Source organism: Miniopterus natalensis, chromosome 5 (assembly GCF_054644295.1).
Source record: "Miniopterus natalensis isolate mMinNat1 chromosome 5, mMinNat1.hap1, whole genome shotgun sequence".
In the NCBI taxonomy this organism is placed as follows: domain Eukaryota; kingdom Metazoa; phylum Chordata; class Mammalia; order Chiroptera; family Miniopteridae; genus Miniopterus; species Miniopterus natalensis.
In genome coordinates this window covers 41,539,951-41,560,222 of record NC_142085.1, presented here as the reverse complement: position 1 = coordinate 41,560,222, position 20,272 = coordinate 41,539,951, and positions in this window count along the sequence as shown.

Genomic DNA, 20,272 nt, shown 5'->3' with positions numbered 1-20,272 from the left:
TAGCATTCTAAATAATAGCATTTCAAAGACCTTAATATCTATGGATACTAAGATGCTTAAATTAACTCAAGACACAGTCAAGGAATGCTATGGTAATTGCTTTTATGTGAACCTTATGTAAGGTGAATAACCTCTAATTTTTTTAAAAGCTCATTTTTCACTTAGAAAGATATCTTAAAACAGAATGTATCTGTATTAGATTTCCAAAGAACATACTAACACATTCACATACCAAGTGTGTGAATTTTTCTTTAGTTCTTAGTTTCCTCATCTGTAAAGAAGTAGGCTACATAAGTCACAAGATGCTTAAGAGGATTCGATAAACTACTATGTGGTCAGTACTGGTCCATGTGAGGGCCCAATAAGTGACAGCAGTTCAGAGCAATCAGCATGGAATACAGAAAGCTCTGCCTGAGAGTACAGAGATCTTCAATTTTAGTCTTGATCCCAGCTCCAACTAACCAGCTTTGTGACCTGTTACTTTATCTCTAAAATTGGAGTGACAGTTAACTTGACTGAAATTTAAAGGACTGGACCAAAATATCTTTAGAGGTTTGTAGAAGTAGGCTACATAAGTCTAAACCTAGCATCTATACCAAAAAAGGTTTAATTCAATTAAATAGTTTAATTTAGAAACTAGTAATAATCAGTTGCTTGACTAAATCTAGTACTTGCTTCTTAATTGGTTTATATCAAATTTCTCGTGCATATACATGGATGATCCTCTTGTGTTTTTTGTCAGTGGCATTTTTCCTAAGACCTTTATTCCTTTCAAATTCATCATATTTCTTTCTCTCTTACTTTTTTTTTTCTTTTTCTTTTTCAAGAGGGCCGACTTAAAAAATGAGTTTGGCATCTCAGCAAGTTTGGAGTAGCAATTAATTCTGTGTCCTTGCTCATTGACTAGAAGCCCTGATTTCGTTCTCACCATCCTTTCTTTCCTGATAGATTTGCCCTCCTAATACTCTTTAACCCTTTGGGCTTACCTTATCTTCCTTGGCTCCTTTCCTTCTCTTATCTCTATCCAGTTAGCCTTAACTGATGTAATTTGTTTTCCTTGGGTTTCCTCCTCCTCTGTAGAGACGTGAACACTCGCTCTGAATATTTCTCACCTCTCCCATTAGTCTCTGTCAGCTAAATCCCAGGCTAACACACTTTTCATGAACATTCATAGCCAAGTTCAGGCTTTTCTCATAGTTCTGAATTTTCATTTCTCTTTGCAGAGTGTCATATTATACTCGACAAACCTAACTCCTGCCAATTTGTTTTAGATGCTGTCTCTCATTTATAGAATTGGTCCTGGTATCAGGTTTTGGCTGAACAGTTTATCTCAGCTTTGAGCAAATATTCTCTCCAGTGACTTGGTGTGTACATTATTGAGCTAGAATTGAGATCCACTGTATGTCTGCTTTCTGGTCTACCTTGCAATCTGGTCTTGGGCAGATCACTATATCTCTATGACCCTCAGTAAAACACAAGATTAGATATAGCATTATTTTCTAGATCTAGACACCTAATCCTGCTCTAAAACAACATATGGGACCTAAGAGCAATTCTGAATTTTATTGATAAGATTTCATAGATAATATCAAGTTTCCTTGCTTTCAGTTAGAAATAATTTTAAGTCATTGTGGGGGTGGAGATCTTGGGTCAGAACTTTAGGCTATATATATTTATATGTATCTTAGATGAAAAACATTAGCAAATATAGGTAATTATACTTCACATATTCAATTCAAAAATTGAATTGAAAAAATTTTTTCCAAACCCATGGTCCATGGCTGAGATGAGGCGAGGAGATAAATGGAATATTGGTCCCAGTAGCACTTGGGAACTGCTGGGTGAGATAATCCCGGAGGTCTCTGCTGGTTCTTTGGTTTTTTGAGTACATGGCTCATTTGGGGCAGGCTGGAACTTATCTACCGAGGAAGCTGTCAGTTCTCAGGACCTTGACTCTGTAGTTGAGTGGTGGGATGGAAGGCAGGAGGTTTTTCTCTAAGAAAGGGTCAATTGTCATCTTTCCTTTCACAACAGACTTGACCTCACATGGGCTAGTACAATCCTTGGGAATTTATTGAATACTCTGGAGTTAAATGTGAAGCAAATGTTGCTTCAAGTAAATTTTGACCTTGTCTTTTCTTTCAGTTTTTAAGCTACCAGGAAAGCAACCCAGGGAGAAAGTTTTCTCTCCCTAGATTCTGTTGATTGGGGTGGCAAGACTTTGATAAGTTACAAGATAACCATGGAGTCTGACATGAGCTGCAGCCTGGAATTCAATGCCATGTGGTTTCTCAGGAAATCCTAAAACTGTTGGGCAAAAGTCTTTGACTCATCTGAAGAACAAGGTGCCAAGGTCCTACTATCAGCCTGTATGAATCTTCTTGTCTTGGAGTAAAAAAAAAAAACCAGTGCAATGATCATGTCTCTTATTTTGTAATTTTTAGGAAACTAGAATAAATGATCAGATAACAATTAACTGGTGATCTACTTATAGCATATACATATTTACAACATAAAGCCAAGATTCTAAGTGATAATTATATAATATAGAAAGTCAGTATATTAACATGAAAATGATAGAATGTTCCAACATAATTTCCAAACATACCTCTGAAAATTAAAGGACGTATATAGTAATGTTATAATGAATAGCATCAAAAGTTAGAAGTAAAAAGGAAGGTATTCATTTAAATACCTATTACCATAACACAGAGGTTAAGAGTAAGGAAGGCCCTGTAAAGAGAGTGCCTGGAGCCCAGCTGGTGCTGCTCAGCAGTTGAACAAGACCCATGAATCTAGAGGTCACCAGTTCAATTCCTGGTCAGATCACATGCCTGGGTTGCGGGCTCGATCCCCAGTAGGGAGCAAGCAGGAGGCAGCCCATTGATGTTTCTCTCTCATCAACGTTTCTATATCTCTGTCCCTCTCCCTTCCTCTCTCTCTAAAATTAATAAAAATGTATTTTTTTAAAAAAAGAGAGAGTGCCTGGGTACTAATCCCAGCTTCCTGACTTACTAGTTGTATGGCTTTGGACAAGTTGTCTATTATCCTGTGCCTCCACTTTCTCACATGATAAAACGGCGAATATATTAGCAGTAGTAACCACTTCATAGATTTGTTAGATCAAATGATAAATACATATAGAGCACTTATTACCTAGCATAGAGTGTGCACTCTATAAATAGAATTCTGTAAGACTATGTACGTCTTTGAATAATCAGAGAAACTATTGAAGGTCCACTGATGAAATAAAACCTTTTTAGGAATAATTGAAGTAAAATGACTTGTTTCTGTGGGCAACACCAGCCTCCCTCAAGCACACATATTTAAAAATTATTTGAAAATGTTGAACAACCAATATTTTGTTATATTAACCAACACATTTGTCTAAATTTATATATAAATTTTAATATTGAGTCGAATTTGTTTGGAATCATTTAGCTCTTTCCTGCAAAAAGCAACATATGAAATACCCACATAACAGACATGTATGAAATGCCAACAGTCAGAGTAAGACTAAAACCTGATGTTACTGAGCCAAAATAAACAGGCTAAGAAAATATATAGATATGAAGGTTTTCATGTGTAGATATAATTTCCCTGCAATGATTTTGTGGGCTATAAATATACCTGTTTTAATTAAAGGGACACTGTATGTGTTAATAATCATCTTATTAGTTATTCAAATGAAGTTACTGGTCACTATGGCTTAGTGCCTGGAATTACAATTTGTCTTCCTATTTCTGGAATTACAATGTTTCTATTGCTCTTTTGGACCCCTAAAAACAATATATCTCTAATCATGGTGATTTTCTCCACTTACGGTTTATATCTGACAGACAGTAATATTCATTCATTCATCCATCCGTCCACCCAACATATGAACACCCACTATGTGCCAGACACATGGGAATATAACATATATGTGGATAGGACAGACATTCCTTACCCTTATAGGTCTTCCAGTTAAAGGGAAAGATAAACATAGCAACATTTTATAAGTAATCAGATAATTATAATGCAGATATGTACTATGATGGAAAAGTCCAGGTATTATGAAGTTTATTTTCTCTGAGATTGGGAAAGGCTTCACTGAATTAAATTAAGCCCTAAAGAAGAAATGAGGAGTTAGTGAGGTGAAGGGTGCAGAGCAGGGAGGAGGAGAGAAAAGCATTTCAGGAAAAGGAACACGAGTGAAGGTGCTGCAGTGACAAGGAACCACAAAGCCACATGGCTGCACGTAGTGAGTTGTGGGAAAGTGATTCAAGGTGAGGCCTTGAGGGCCATGCTGGGAATTTTAAATGGTTCTAGAAGCAATGGAAGCTGTGATGAGATCTAAAAGGAGCTGGTCTTTATCAGGCTAATGGTTTACAGAGGTCACCTTTCCTGTTGAAAGATGGTTTAGAGGCATGGCAAGAGATAAAGTAGGAAGAGAAGGGAAGGGGCTAGTTTTGCAGACCTAGGACAAGATTTGGAGGATTGACTGGGTGCGGAGCTAAGGCGGAAAGGGGACATCGGGCTGACCCAGCTTTCCTCACGAGAGGCTGAGGGGCGATGCTGTCATTTACTGCAATGGGGAATGTTTGTGCGGAAGAAGGCTGGGAGGGATGACCAAGGGCTTCGTATAAACATCATGGTGAGATGCCCAGCCGGGTCTGCAGCGTGGCCAGCTGAATGTGGGTCTAGATCTAGCGGTTAATGGAATAATGTCTGAAATGTCCACTGGAACTAGTTACTTAGAAAGTAATAAAGGCCCTGGTGAGAGAAGTTTTACTGGGAATGGTGGTTTGACAAAATTGATAAGGCATGATAATTAAAGTTAATTATCACTTCATTATTTGTGAAAAGATTCAGGATGAGACACAATTTTTAGAGTAAGAAAGGAAAATTAAATTCTTTCTAGAGTTTGTTGCCTGTTTTCAAAGTCTGGGCAGGTGCTCCTATTTCTTACTTCTTTTAATAACATTTTTAAAATTAAATTTATTGGGGTGAGATTGGTTAATAAGATAATATGTTTCAATTATATAATTTATAATACATCACCTGTATATCGCATTGTGTGCCCATCACCCATAGTCTCGTCTCCTTCCCTCACCATGTATTTGAGCCCCTTTACTTACCCTCTTTTTCCTACTCCCACTCCCTCTTCCCCTCTGGTAACCTCCACGCTGTTGTCTGCGTCTGCGCGTTTCTTTGTATAACACATTTTCATTCCAACCAATTTAGTTTGCAGGTAATTCTAAACTTAGAAGGTGTGGGCCTTGAATGATTTAAACTACTCTAATGTTTTATTCCCATGGCTACTGAATTGGGGTTTTGCTCTTTCTTATGTTGAAGTTACACCTTCCAGATTTGATGGCCAAGTTATTGGCTTCCATTTATTTACTGAGGTTTCAAACTTAAATTCAGGGCCAGGCATGTCCCTCAATGGTTTAAGCAAGTCCACTTAGAGAAGTCGTGGGAACTCTGATGCTAGCTAGCGCCTGAATGCCCACCTAAAGCGTCAGCGGATTCTTGGCATCAGCTGTTTGCAGACCTCATGCTGAGATATTGCCAGATCTGTCCATTTTAAGAGGAGCAAAATATCCTACTTTCACATGAACAGATTTAAAAAAATTTTGCAACTCAATTTTTTTTTCAACCTTCAGAGCCAAAAAGGAAAAAAAACCATAAACAACAAAACATGTCTACTGGAGTGGGTTGGCTAACGGCTGTCAGCTTGCTCACCCTTGTTTAGTATTTCCTTACAGCATCTCATGAAGAGAGCTTGCTCCTCGGTACAATCACCCCACACTCTGCCAGTGGGTAGCAGTCAGTGCTCAGTCTCTTAAAACGTTCGAAGTTCTTGATAACCGTGTAAAACAAACCTTGTCACATTCCTCTGTAATCAGGAATTTTACTCTGTTGAAAAACGCCTTGGTGATGATGAAACCTAAATGCTCTTACAGTCCATCTCTGGGGACTGACTGTCAAAATGAGTCCCTCCGACTGCTGCAGCTCAGCCACACTCAGCTGCCATCTCAGCAGGGCCCTTCCAGGAGTCACCAAGAGCAGGGGACGCTGAGTGTTGAGACAATTTCTTCCGAAAGCCTATAAAACAAATGATGGGGTTTTTTTCATAGCGTTTTCAGACTAAGAAAGAAATTGCATAGCCCAAGTCTTGCCTTAGGCTGACTTGGAAAGATTGCTTTCACCTTTCCCCCTCCTGTCCGCTCTCCCCCACACGTGTTCTGGTTATGGTTCTCTTCACCTTAGGAAAGTGGTGATAACACTGTGTATCTTACAACCCACCAGCACTTGACTGGTCCTCCAGAGGGTCACGGAGTAAATAGGTGTTTGATTAAATGTGTGTCTGAAAACACTGGAAGCCTTTGAAAGATAGTGTCAGAGGGCTGGGCTTGTGCTTCTAGGGAAGCTTGTTGTAACAGGCCATGCACTTGCACCTTTCATCAGCTCACTTTAATGGCTTGATAGCATGTCTGGAAGTTCGTCAGGCAAACCACATGAGTGAGGTCTTGAACAAAATCAAGGCACTTTTTCCTCCCTTTCAGAAGATGATGTCTTTAGGACTTGCTAATTAGAGAGCAGAGAAACAAAGAGATGCCTGAGTCAAAACTGAACTCTGAAGACAAAAATGTTGTTTTGGAAAGGCTCACAACTTCGTCACTCTGTTAAAACACAATTGACATAACCTCTTTTCCTTTCAGGCCCCCCCCCCGAAACAACAGTTAAATACGCGAGTCAAGCTGAAGACTCGCTCTCCCCAGTTTGTTGAGCATAATGGGGTAATTGCTTAGGTGGTCATCAGACTGTGTCTATTTTTGTGGTTGATTCTGAAAGTCTCAAGGTGGATTCAGAACTTCTTTGGACAAGTCTTTGAATCATCTGTCCACCAAAAGTACAATATTACCAATAACGATGACTTATTTTTAAATAGGGAAGCAATGATTTTTCTATTGAACAAAAAACTCAGCTTAGAATGAAAAGATCTGAGTTGGAAGTCTGGAAATGTAATCCTTATTATCTGTGTGTCACTGGGCTCCTTATCTAACTTTTAGGAGCCTGATATATATATATACAGAGTGTAATCGTGGAATAATAATTGCCGACAGGATTGGTGTGAGAATTAAATGAGCCAATAATTGTGAAAGTGCCTAGTTCAGGACTTGGAAAAAACCGTGTGTTCATTAAATGCATATTCATCAAATCATTCCTTTATATACCAAACAATAAATATTTCTAAGCTTAAGCTGGCCTTATTTGATCTTAATGAGTAATATAAGTTACAAGAAGAAAAAAGATTATTTACTGCACTTCAGTTCCCTTCCATTGGGATAGATTTGTCATTATTGTAGGGAGGGTCCTTCCTTAAGAATTATCCTCCCCTTCATGACGCTCCATGCTCTTGTCTTCTGTTCGCTCTAAGTTTTTATTTTGTTTTTTAATCTTAAAACTACTGGTAAATAGCAAGTTAGTTTTATATCTCCTGGAGACATATTCTGCTTAAGAATATACTTTCATTTTCAGGGATGTCACTGCATCAGTGCACCTACTGGAGCGTCTTCCCACTCCTCTGACCAGGACTTTCTGGACAATGACTGTGCCATCATTCCTGGACCTGGGAGGGTGGAAGCTGCCCAAGCCATACTCACAGAGTCTGGGTTCTTCTTTTTGAAAGATTTTCAGGAGTGCTGGTGCCATACTCTTCTTCAACAGTGTATTCCAATGTGTTCAATTTCCTGATAGACACAAATTGTTTCCTTTGTATCTTAAATGGTTGTCCTAAACCTATCCTGGTTGCTAAGTGTTTAACTCCGGCTAATAATTTGGATCACATTTAGTTGAATTTTAAATGCATGGGATTCCTAGACTCATCTGCCTATAGATATTTTCTGTCTCTATCGAATTATTTACTATTTTGTGTTTACGCTCTGATTGAAAATGTCCCCATTATCTTCTCTGTTCCCATGCCCCCATCTGAATGGGGACATAGAGTATGGTGCCCTTTATTACCCATCTCAGGTGGTGACAGTACAGGGTACACTTCACTGCTTCTTGTCATCACTCCTCAAGAATCATTTTGCTGGTGTTGAGCTCAGAAGCCAGATTTCAAGGTGACAACTATGAGCTTTAGAGTTGCTTATGGGTTTTTTTTCTTTGTTTTTTAATCCTTAAAATCTCCTCTCAATCAGCATCTTCTACTTTTATTTTTGTTATTTTAACAATTCTTGTAATCATTTACCCATGGATCCCAACTCTGTATACTATTTTCACAAAAAGATGTGAAAAATGAATATAAAATAGTGACTATTTTAAAAATTAGAGATATTTTTCCAAAGTAGAAAAAATTAAGAAATAGCCTTTCTGCCTTTATTTCATGGCACACTTCCATCCAAGAATTCTCTAATGTATACGGTGACATGTTAAGGACATATCACATATCAACACCATTCATGGCAAAAGAAGAGGAAGACTGAACTATATATTCTCACCTCTGTTCTCTCTCCTCTGTAAAAAAAAAACCCTGCCTATAATTTCTGCACTAGTCAGAGGATTTTTTCTTTATATTTATTATCTTCACTTTCATAACATGGCAGAAATGATACGGTTAAAAAAAAACATTTTTCTGATAATAATTATCTAACTTTTTGGTAATCACAGGAGTTCATGAACATTTAATGAGAACCAATAGGTACAGGCATTGCACTATGGAGGATAGATACAAAGACAATGGGCCCTGTCTTCAAACAACTTATGATCTTCTTTGGCAGATGTGAAACATAATACAAAAAATCCCATCCAAGGTAGTGGGTAACGCATAACATCTGAGTTCTCTGAAGATTGCTATGGGAGGGGATATACTGCTCTTGGCAAGAGAGGTTTTTATAGACTTCTGGGAGGAAAAAGACCCAAGGATGGGTAAGTTTGTTGGGCTGAGACAAATAGATATCTCAGGTAAAATATCTGGGTAGAAATGAATGCCTGAATAAATAATTAAATAATGTTTGAATAGTTAAAAAATGAATTTGATGTAAATGCTAGGAGAGAATTTAATGTTGTTGCTATAATTTGAATTTTTAAATTTCAATGGAATTCATACTTAGTCATGATGAAAAGAGTGCATACTCCAAAATGCACAAATACAAACAAATGTCGATGATGCAACCCAGATGATCAATCCAGACCTCCACCGCTGTGGTCTTTGGACAAGAAGAGTTAAAAAAATTGATGCAAAAAAAAAATAAACCCTCTGAAATTCATCCAATTCCCTTTTAAATGTTTGTCATCTCTAGGTTGTTTTGGGGTTGAAGACATTTTTTATTCTGGACATTTTATCACATGTAATTTAGCTCATACCCATGGCTCATACTGGGTAAGAGTGTACAAACCCTGAGGGAGATATATCTCGTTGACAAGATTTGTATCTTCCCTGATAATTTTCTTTTGAATGGAAAATACTCCTCTATCAAGGTTGCCAGGCACCAATCCCATGGAATAGTGCCTTGGGCAGATGAGTTAAGTGACATCACAAGGAGCAGCATATATCAGAATCATAACTGCCATTTATTGAAAGCTACCCAAGTGCCAGACACTGTGCAAGCACTTCACATGCACTATCACATTTTCCTCCTCACAGCAATGCTAGGACGCTAGTGCAGTTCCCATCTTCCATGTTGAAAAACAGAGGATGAGGAGATCCCAAGATGGCTGTGGAGTAGGTGGAAGCTACATTCACCTCATCTGGGCTCCAAACCAGATTTACAGCTAAATTATAGTGCAAGCAACCCAAATAACCAACTGAAGGACAGCTGAACAGAAGTATTATAACCAAGGATTTACAGAAGCCACATAAAGACTGGTAAGAAGGGTGGAGATGTAGAGAGGGCTGGCCCCTGCACCCATGTGTGGTGGCTGAGAAGCCAAAGGAATATCTCAGCTGTAAAAGACACCCCTGAGGAACGTGGGGTCTCAACCCCATGACAAGACCCCCAACCCAGAGCACCAGAATGACTAAGTTTCGAGCCTTTCCAAAACAACACATTTTCCTTCAGAGTTCATTACCACCAAACCAGTACTGCAAGAAATATTAAATGGCCTGCTTTAAGAAGAAGAAAGGAGAAAAGAAATATACATAGTGAGTAACATAGGTATAAAGAATAAAATGGCAATAAATAACCTATCAGTAATAACTTTAAATGTAAATGGATTAAATGCTCCAATCAAAAGACATAGGGTAGCCGAATGGGTAAGAAAACATGACCCATATATATGCTCTCTATAAGAGACCCACCTCAGAACAAAGGATACACACAGACTGAAGGTGAAAGTATGGAAAAAAGAATTCCATGCAAATGGATATGAAAAATGAGCTGGGGTAACAATACAGGCAAAATAGACTTCAAAACAAAGGCCAAACACCAGACAAAGAAGGATGTTACGTAATACTAAAGGGATCAATCCAACAAGAGGATATAACCCTTGTTAACATATATGTACTCAACATAGTAGCACTTAAAAATTAAAGCAAATCTTGGTGGATATTAAGGGAGAGATTGACAGCAATACAGTCATAGTAAGGAGAACACCCATATTGACACCAATGATAGATCTTCCAGACAAAAAATCAACAAGACAACAGCAATCCTAAATAACACACTGAACCACATAGATTTAATTGATATGTACAGAACATTTCATCCCAAAGCAGCAGAATATACATTCTTTTCAAGTGTACATAGAACATTCTCTAGAATAGACCACATGTTAGGACACAAAACAAGTCATAATAAATTCAAGAAGGTTGAAATTATATCAAACATCTTCTGTGACCATAATGGTATGAAACTAGAAATCAATCACAAGAACAAAACTGAAAAACACATAAAGACATGGAGGCTAAAATAACATGTTACTAAACAATGAATGAGTCAACAATGAGCTCAAAAAAGAAATCAAAAGTTACCTTGAGATAAATGAAAATGAGCACACAACAACCCAAAATCTATTGGACACAGTGAAAGCAGTCCTAAGAGGGAAATTTATAACATTACAGGCCTACTTCAAGAAGCAAGAAAAATCTCAAATAAATAATTTCACTTTACACCTAAAAGAACTAGAAAACAGAACAACAAACAAAGCCCAGAATAAATAGAAGAAAGAAACTAATAAAGAATAGGGTGGAAATAAATGGCATAGAGACTAAAAACATAAATAAATACAAAAGATCAATGAAACCAAGAGCTGATTCTTTGACAGATAAACAAGACTGGCAAAGCTTCAATCAGACTCATTAAGGAAAAAAACCAGAGAGGATTCAAATAAAATCAGAAATGAAAGACAGAAAGTAACAACTGACACCACAGAAATACAAATGATCATAAGAAAATATTATGAACAACTATATGCCAACAAACTGGACAACTTGGATGAAATGGAGAAATTCCTAGAAACATACAATCTTCCAAAACTGAATCAGGTAGAATCAGAAAATGTGAACAGACCAATTACAACTAATGAAATCAAACAGTAATCAAAATACTTCCAGCAAAAAAAAGTCCTGGACTGGCTAGCTTGACAAGCTAATTTTGCCAAACATTCAAAGAAGAACTAACACCTATCTTTCTCAAACTATTCCAAAAAAATTCAAGATGAATAAAGACTCCCAAGTTAACTTTAAAAAGCCAGTATTATCTTAATTTCAAAACCAGAAAAAGGCACTATAAAGAAAGAAAACTAAGGCCAATATCCCTGATGAACATAGATGCTAAAACCTTCAACAAAATATTAGCAAACTGGATCCAGCAATCTTGAGAAAGAAGAACAAAGTTGAAGGTATCATACTACCTGATATCAAACTATGCTACAAGGCCATAGTAATCAAAACAGCAAGGTACTGGCTTAAAAACAGCCATATAGATCAATGGAACAGAATAGAGAGCTCAGAAATAAACCCATACCTTTATGGTTAATTAATATTTCACAAAGGAGTCAAGAACACACAATAGGATAAAGACAGTCTATTCAATCAACAGTGTATTCAATCAATGGTGTTGGGAAAACTAAATAGATATAGGCCAAAAAAAAAGAAACTAGACCATCTCCTTATACCATACACAAGGATAAACTAAAAATGGAATAAGACTTAAACATGAAACTCAAAACCATAAAAAATCCTAGAAGGAAACATAGGCAGTAAAATCTTAGACATTTTGTGTAGTAATATCTTTTATATACATATATATCTCCTCAGGCAAGGGAAACAAAATTAAAAATTAAAAAATGGGACATCAAACTAAAAATGTTTTGCACAGCAAGAGAAACCATCAACAAAATGAAAAGACAACCCATGGAATGGGAGAACATATTCCCCAATGATACATCTGATAAGCGGTTAATATCCAAAATTTATAAAGAATTTATATAACTCACCATCAGGAAAACTAACAATCCAATTAAAAAATGGGCAAAGGACCTGAATAGACACTTCTCCAAAGAGGACATACAGGTGGAAAATAAACATATGAAAAGATACTCAATGTCACTATCATCAGAGAGATACAAATTAAAACCACAGTGAGGTATCACCTTACACTTATCAGAATGGCTATTATCAATAAACCAACAAAAAACAAGTGTTGACAAGGGTGTGGAGAAAGGGAACTTTTGTGCACTGTTGGTGGGAATGCAGATTGGTGCCGCCACTGTGGAAAACAGTATGGAGTTACCTCTAAAAACAAAATGGAACTGCCTTATGGCCCAGCAGTTCCACTTCTGGGAATATAATCGAAGAAACCTGAAACACTAATTCAAAAGAATACATGCACCCCTATGTTCATTGCAGCATTATTTACAACAGCCAAGATTTGGAAGCAGCCCAAGTGCCCGTCAGTAGATGAGTGGATAAAAGAAAGAGATGTGGTACATTAACACAATGGAATATTACTCAGTCGTGAAAAAGAAGGACCTCTTACCTTTTGTGATGGCATGTGTGGACCTGGAGAGTATTACGCTATGTAAAATAGGCCAATCAGAGAAAGACAAATACCCTATGATTTCACTTATATGTAGAATGTAATGAACAAAATAAACTAACAAACATAATAGAATCAGACTTATAGATATAGAAAACAGACTGAGAGCTGTTATTGGGGGGCTGAGTGAAAAAGATGAAGCGATTGAACAACAGGAAAAAAACAGACACCAGTCAAAAGTATGGTGACAGCCAGAGGGAAAGGAGGATGGGGGGAGGTAGAAGAAGGTAAGGGGGGGAAGGAATGCATGATATAATATACAGATGATGTATTATAGAGTGGTACACTTGAAACCTGTATAATTTTATTAACCAATGTTAACTCAATAAATTAAAAAACAACCACCAAAGGATGAGAATGAAGGGTTAAGAAACCTGTCCAGGGTCTTAACAGATTCCAACTCAGGTTCAAATCCACAAGCCTGTGTTCTTGTCATTTGGAATTGTGACCATTCTAAATAGTACACTATTTGAGAGAGTTGTTCACATTTGCTAAGGGAAAGTCTTATTATTCAGCAAACAAATAAATCAACCAATAAATAAATTGACCCTATGAACAAAAACATACTTAGGAAATGCTGTCACAAGACCAGGCCAGAAACAGTGCCTTAGGGGGGCAGTTTGTTTCCCTTCTCTGCTGGTTGCAGTAACACAGGGGAGCACTATTCATACATACCCCCAGAGCTTTGCCAAATTCCTCAGGCACGTTGGCAGATAGGCTAGGTTTTTTTTGTAAATATCTTAATTTGAGGAACTTTATTTTCTAAGCACTTTCTCTTAGCTGTCGTAGAATTTTAAACTGGAGGAGAAGGAGAGAGAGGGAGAGGCAGCTGAGGAGAAAGAACACAATCATACTTTTTGGTGTTATCTTAGGATTTTTGAAATTCCTTGGTTTTGTCAATAAATATTTTCCGTGCAATCCTTTGGTCTCTTATAATGTCTCAAGTGTTAAGATGTAAGTTTGAAATAAAATGTAACTCTTCCCTGGACATTTCTCAACTCAATTCTTGTCTCCAGGGATGTGAAACACAATGTCTTACTTATATCATCCATCGTCTCACATTCTGTTTACTAAACAATCATGGGTAGCTTAGTAAATTTAAGCATCAGATATAAATGTAATTCAGCAGGCTCTGGAATCCTAGTTTTTCGGCTCAATATATTGACAATAGTAAAAGGAGACCAAGATAAGGCTAAATTCCAAGGCTTTTACTTGGTTATGAGACGTAAAGCTGTTTTACAGTTACAGTTTTTCTCTTCCCTTCGAAAGAGGCATAGAGAGCCATAGCTGTCGATGTTGTCTTTCATTTTAAATATCATCTTTAAAGTCATCTTTCATTTTAAAGTCATCTTTATGCCATCGATATATGCAAATGCCATTTGTAAAGTGTTGGCTGCAGATACAATACACTTGGTACATTCAAGGGGAAAAGTGAGCACTGCATGTATCTTTTCCCATTTCTCAAGAAGACAGCATGAAGTGTGGAACAGGAACCGAGGCCCAGAAAATGCCCTGCATTTGTTTTTTCATTTGACCTTGTCATTACGGAAGGCGCTCTGCCACATGACGCTGGTAAGATAGCACGCAAATACTTTCTATTTTAACAAAATATTCCAATAAAACATTTCTGCATTCAGAGTTGCCTGACTTAATAACAATAGTCATGTTAGTTTAAAAAAACTGGTAAGGACTGGTAAATCGTAAATCATTGCTAAGTTGCAGAAAAAGTACCACCTCTTCTATGCCCTATATAAATAGCATGTGAACATCCAAAGGCAGAAATGAGGTATTCCAGGCTAAATATATTTTTCTGGAAAAAAAAAATTCAGAACAACAGGATACACTTTCATGTCAATAATAAATTGCTTCATGCTTACATGTGCACTTTACAGGTATCTGAACTCTTCAGCCAAGATCAGAGAACTGTGGGTCATAAGCAAAGTATGTGTTGGATGAGCAAACTAAAACCACCAAAAGGTATTTCCATGGACTTGAAAAACATTTTTGAGGGGAACATTCAGAAATATAGCTCATTTGGACCAGATCTTTTTGATTTCCAGTTTCCTTTTTTCCAAGTCATGGAATAAATTCTTTGATGGAACATACCAGGTTTGCACAGGCTAATGAAAAAGCCACATATACTTAAAAAAAAAAAATTGAGGCAAAACTCCTGGTTATTTTGTTCAAAGAAGACAAGAGCCTTGCAATTAGGTTCATTAGTGTAGGTTAGGGTCTGGTTTTCTTTATTCCATGGCTTCTTGAGGAAGATCGATCTCTATCCTCGACTAGTAAAAATATCAGTTTATAATGAAAACATAACTCTTTGATGTATTTCTTTGCAGGATTTGCTTTTAGAAACTTTTGATGCTTTCCTCTATCTACTTCTATTAGTGCTTTTATCTAACCCCAAAAAGTCACCCACCAAAGCAGACACCCCGAAGTCCCACTGGGCTCCCATCAGTCCAGTAGAGAGGGCTGACATGACATATTAGTCTTAAATCTAAAACATATGTTTGGAAAATGCCTAGTTTCCTGGCAATAATTAAGAATGCTACTTGGCAGATTGGCAGCCACATAAAACAATCGTTAGTAAACCCTATATTTATTATGTTCCCATTTTATGGAAATGAAACCCACATTACAAATATGTATAGGAAACTGGACCCAAAATGATGCACAGGTAGAATCAATTAGGATGAAGATGAAAAGAACATCGACAATTTTTTTCTAATTCACTTTTCTTATCCCCAAAAGTTCTCTTCCAAAAAGAGCCACATCAAAACATTTTTAAATTTCTTTCTATTAATTTTTAAAACCATCTTGGATAAACTCCCTCATCAGTACTCATTTGTCTGCGTGGTTCACTGAAGAGTTCTGGTGTACAACTAATTAAGATAAGATCCTGTAGTCATAGGAGGCTTTTCCCTTATAAATGTTGTAAAAAAATTCCAGAGACTTAAAAAGCCACTTAAACTTGTTTTTTAATATGTATATATTTATTTATATATGTATACTTAATGTATATTAAAAGTGATGATATGCACTAAGAATACACAATTATAGCTACATTTCTAGTTATTATACTGAAATAATTTTTAACTGATGGAAAATATCCACCCCTATCAAGCCTACCATGTGTAACTCTATCTTTTCCCTTGGCACCCATTCATTAGACCTCCCTATAATCCAGCAAATAAAGAGTTAATGGCTCAGGCCTCTGCCCCATTGTCCTTTCAGTTCAGTGAATGCCTATGTTGTACTGGTTGTTATACATCTTGGAAATCACTTCTGCACACTAGTGTGGCCTCATGTGCATGACCTGTTCACACACAAAGTGAAGAGATCTTCTACTCTGACGAGCAACAAAATCTTAGTGACGTGGAAGCCACATGGTCAAGGACCAGCCAGCCAAAGCAAGTGGCCAAACATACATCCACATTATTTGAGTTACGAATGAATGTACAACAAAATGCCAGGATATTTTCCTCTTAAACAATAAATAAGATATTGCAGACTGTATTAAAGAGAGTCAGGTAGGTTCCAGTTCAGAAGCTGGTGGAAAAGTGGCTTTGGCCATGAAGTGTATGTGGGACCAACAATAAAGCTGGCGAACTTTTCCCTGGTGCATCTTCCCTCTATAAAAGCAAAGAAACAAAAGTTTTCATTCTTCATTTGTCTGGTTCCATGTGAAATAAGCCAGGCCATCTAAGCAATAACATTTACTTTGTTTTCTAAATTGCTGACTCCACGAAAAAAATTATCTTTGTTGCAAAGTTCAAATTCCAAATAAAGCCCTGGAGTGGGGAATTCAAAAGAGTCTCTAGAGAAAATGTTTTGAAATTAGAATCATCTTAGAAATATGTTAAAGACCAAATATGACACTAACTGTTTTTTATCTTTAAATTTTGTACTTTTAATTCTCATTTGTCAATATTTTCAATATAAATTTTAGAGCACTTTGGCCATTTAAATAGCAGTTTGTACATTATTAAACAACACTTGTTTCATTTTTTTATTCACTTTCATTTTCTGCATATATTTATTGGTTATGCGTGGGAGTTTTATTTGACTTTGTAAGATATCTTTCCAACTCTAGATATAAGTGCATTTAATAAGAGATCAATAATTAAATTTAACAACCATATTTTGTGGCTAGTAATTTGTCACATTCTAAGTATTAACTGAATTGAATTAAAATGGTTTGCCATTTACCAGTGGTTTGTAGGCAACCCTTTGTGAGTTCTAATCATGATTTGGAGGCTTTAAGGAACTTCACTGACATTTTAATGATTAGAGCAAATGATGATGGTATAATCTTGTGGTTACAGAGAGAGGCTCTGAAAATAAACAAACAAACAAAAAACCACAATAAGTTAGGTGTACTCCTAACTTTCCACTTATTAATACTGTGATCACATGCAAATTATTTTAACCTGTCTTTAGTTAGCTATAAAATAGAGGTAAGGATTAACTAGAATGAGGCTCTTGTCTGACATAAATAAATAAATGAATGGCATTAGTAGTAGTAGTAATTATCATAAACTATGAAGACAGATCTTCAGAGAGCTATGAAAGCAAGTTCATATAAAAACTGATCAGATAAAAACAGATCAGATAAAAACTGAGTCTCATATATAATGTAATCTCAACACTGAAATGTTTTCATCAGCTTGGAAGAACTTTTAACTTTGACTATCTTGTTTTAATCACCTCCTATGCACTCTGTTGGTGACGGGCTTCCTGTCTTAGGGTTATGGAGATGACTGAACACCCAACACCCAACACTGGACAGGTGAGATCAACAGCAGTTTGTTAGTCACATATATTCATAACCCAGAGGAGGGGGACACCACACACCAAGCAGGGCCACATGAAGGTTGCACTCAGGGAACAGAATGATAAACCAAGAGCCATGGGAGCTTCAAGAGGGTGGGGTGCTCTTGGTTTCTGCAGGAGGATGTGATTGTCTTGTTTGAATAATTCCCCCTGCTGGCAGAGAACTAAGCCTACTACTCAGGTATAAGCAAGCACTGTGCCTGGTCCCCTTGATTGGAAGGGCTGGCTAGGAGACCTCATCCACAGGAACGGAGTGCACAGGAGAACTTGCAATTGGGCCTGTGGAGGCCCTCTTGATTGCACCAGATGTCGAGGCAGCACGTAGTATTAGCCTTTAACATAGGCTTTACATCACTTCTCTTCTCCATGATATCTTTATTGTAAAAGAATTTACCCCCCCCCCCCACACACACACACCTTAATGATATTCAGTTAAGCTGACTGGCAGGTACAGGAGTTTTAAGCTCTGCTGATATCATTCCTCTAGAAATTGCTAATTCTCACTTGTGGGAATGAAAATATCCATCCATGGTCACATCAACATGCTTCCGAGTGAAATGGACACCAGGCCATTCTCCAGGTATATTGGCACAGGCTAAGGTAGCCGAGTCAGAGAATTCACGTCCACAGATATGCAAATGCTCTATTTGTGCTTTGATTAATTCAGATCACCCACCCACTAGGGTTATTATATGATTATGTGACCAATATTTACATCACTTTGTGGTTTAGACACCAGGCTACAAAATAGCATTGCTCCCCTATTAGTCCTCCCCTTTATCTGCCCAAGATTCTAATTCATGTGACTGCTCAACCAGCTATTTCTAGATGGCAGAAGAACAAAGAGCTAATTGCTTTCTCCAGTTTGGTATCTCATTGCTCTAAAATGTGCTTTCCCACAGGGAATAGTCTCTGCTTCAGTGAGTCAAAGGTTAGGTGTTTTCATTATACTATTATGTAGGGAGACATCCAAGAATAACCATACTTTTCCTTGGGACCAACACATCATCATAGCTGCTTCTTTTATTAAATATTACCATTTTAAAAAGATGAAATGTTTTGAATGGTCAAGATATCATCAGATATTCACTTATTGGTATTGTTTTTCTTGGGTATATGGATATTCAAACATTTTAATTTTTCTCCCAGAACTCTTGAAAGCACAGTGTTTCAGTCTTAAGTACAGAAATTAAAGTCTTCAACCCTTAGCAACTGGTCTTGAAGCTTCTGTAAAGGGTCAAACCCAGAGCAACTTAGTGGGTCTGGGTGTGTGTTTACAGTCAGGCCCAGAGATTATTCCCTTTCGGCTCTGTTTTCACTCCTCTGGACATAGGGCTTTAGAATGTTACATTTTCATTAGTATCCCCATCACAGATTTTGTAGGAGAAAAGAAAGAAGAATGAATTTAAAATTATTAATTTCACTGTCTTAGCAACTCTAGTAAAAAAAAATTTAGAAAGAAAAAATCTAAAATAAAACATGACATTGGATTATTGCAGAACCATTTTTACGTTCTTACCCCATATATCAGATACATTTGACACGAAATGGTGTCATTTATAAAGTGACATATGGCATATAGGAAGAAGTGAGAATACATATAGCAATTTATTCTTCAGATTGAATTGTACCAATTGATATAATATTTAGCATCTACTACACACAACATCACAGCTCTGTGGTTAAAGATGTAGCGTTTTATTCAAAAGTTTTAGAGTTATCTGAGTAGCTATGTAAAGTAATTAATTTCTTTGAATCTCAGTTATATCTAACTGAGGTTCTGTAGGACTTTGAGTTTATTTAATAAATCTCAAATAGCATATTTTAAATGCTAAAATATTAAGAGCTAAATTAAACATTTTTACAGCCCAGAAATGCAATGAGATTTTAAATAAATATTGAATGAGACCTCAAAAAATTTTTTTTTACATTCTACATTTGAACAATGTACCTTAATCCTGTATCAGTCACAGACTAACCAGGAAAACAAAGAATTTGGAGTATTTACAACAGAGGAGATTTAATGTCGGGATTGATGATTACACAAGTGAGGGAGAATCTGAGAATTTAAACAGAGGATGGCAAGGTAATCAGAGTTTAGCAATAACAAGAAACCACTACCACTCATAGGTTAAAAACATAAAGGAAGGAAGGGCATTAATGTTTCCTATGGCAAGGGTCAGGAGCTGGTGTTACAGTCACTCAGAGTCACCCCCAGAGGCAGGATAGAGGAGGAGAACTGCTCTAAATTTTCCCCTTCCATCTTCCAATCTCTGGCTATACTTTCCATTGGCCAGACTCCTTTGGAAGTCAGTTTATACGGAAGCTAGGAACATGGCCTGCAATCACCAGCACTCCACCTCCCCTGCTTCATCCCCTGTCACTTCCTGATCCTGCAATACAGA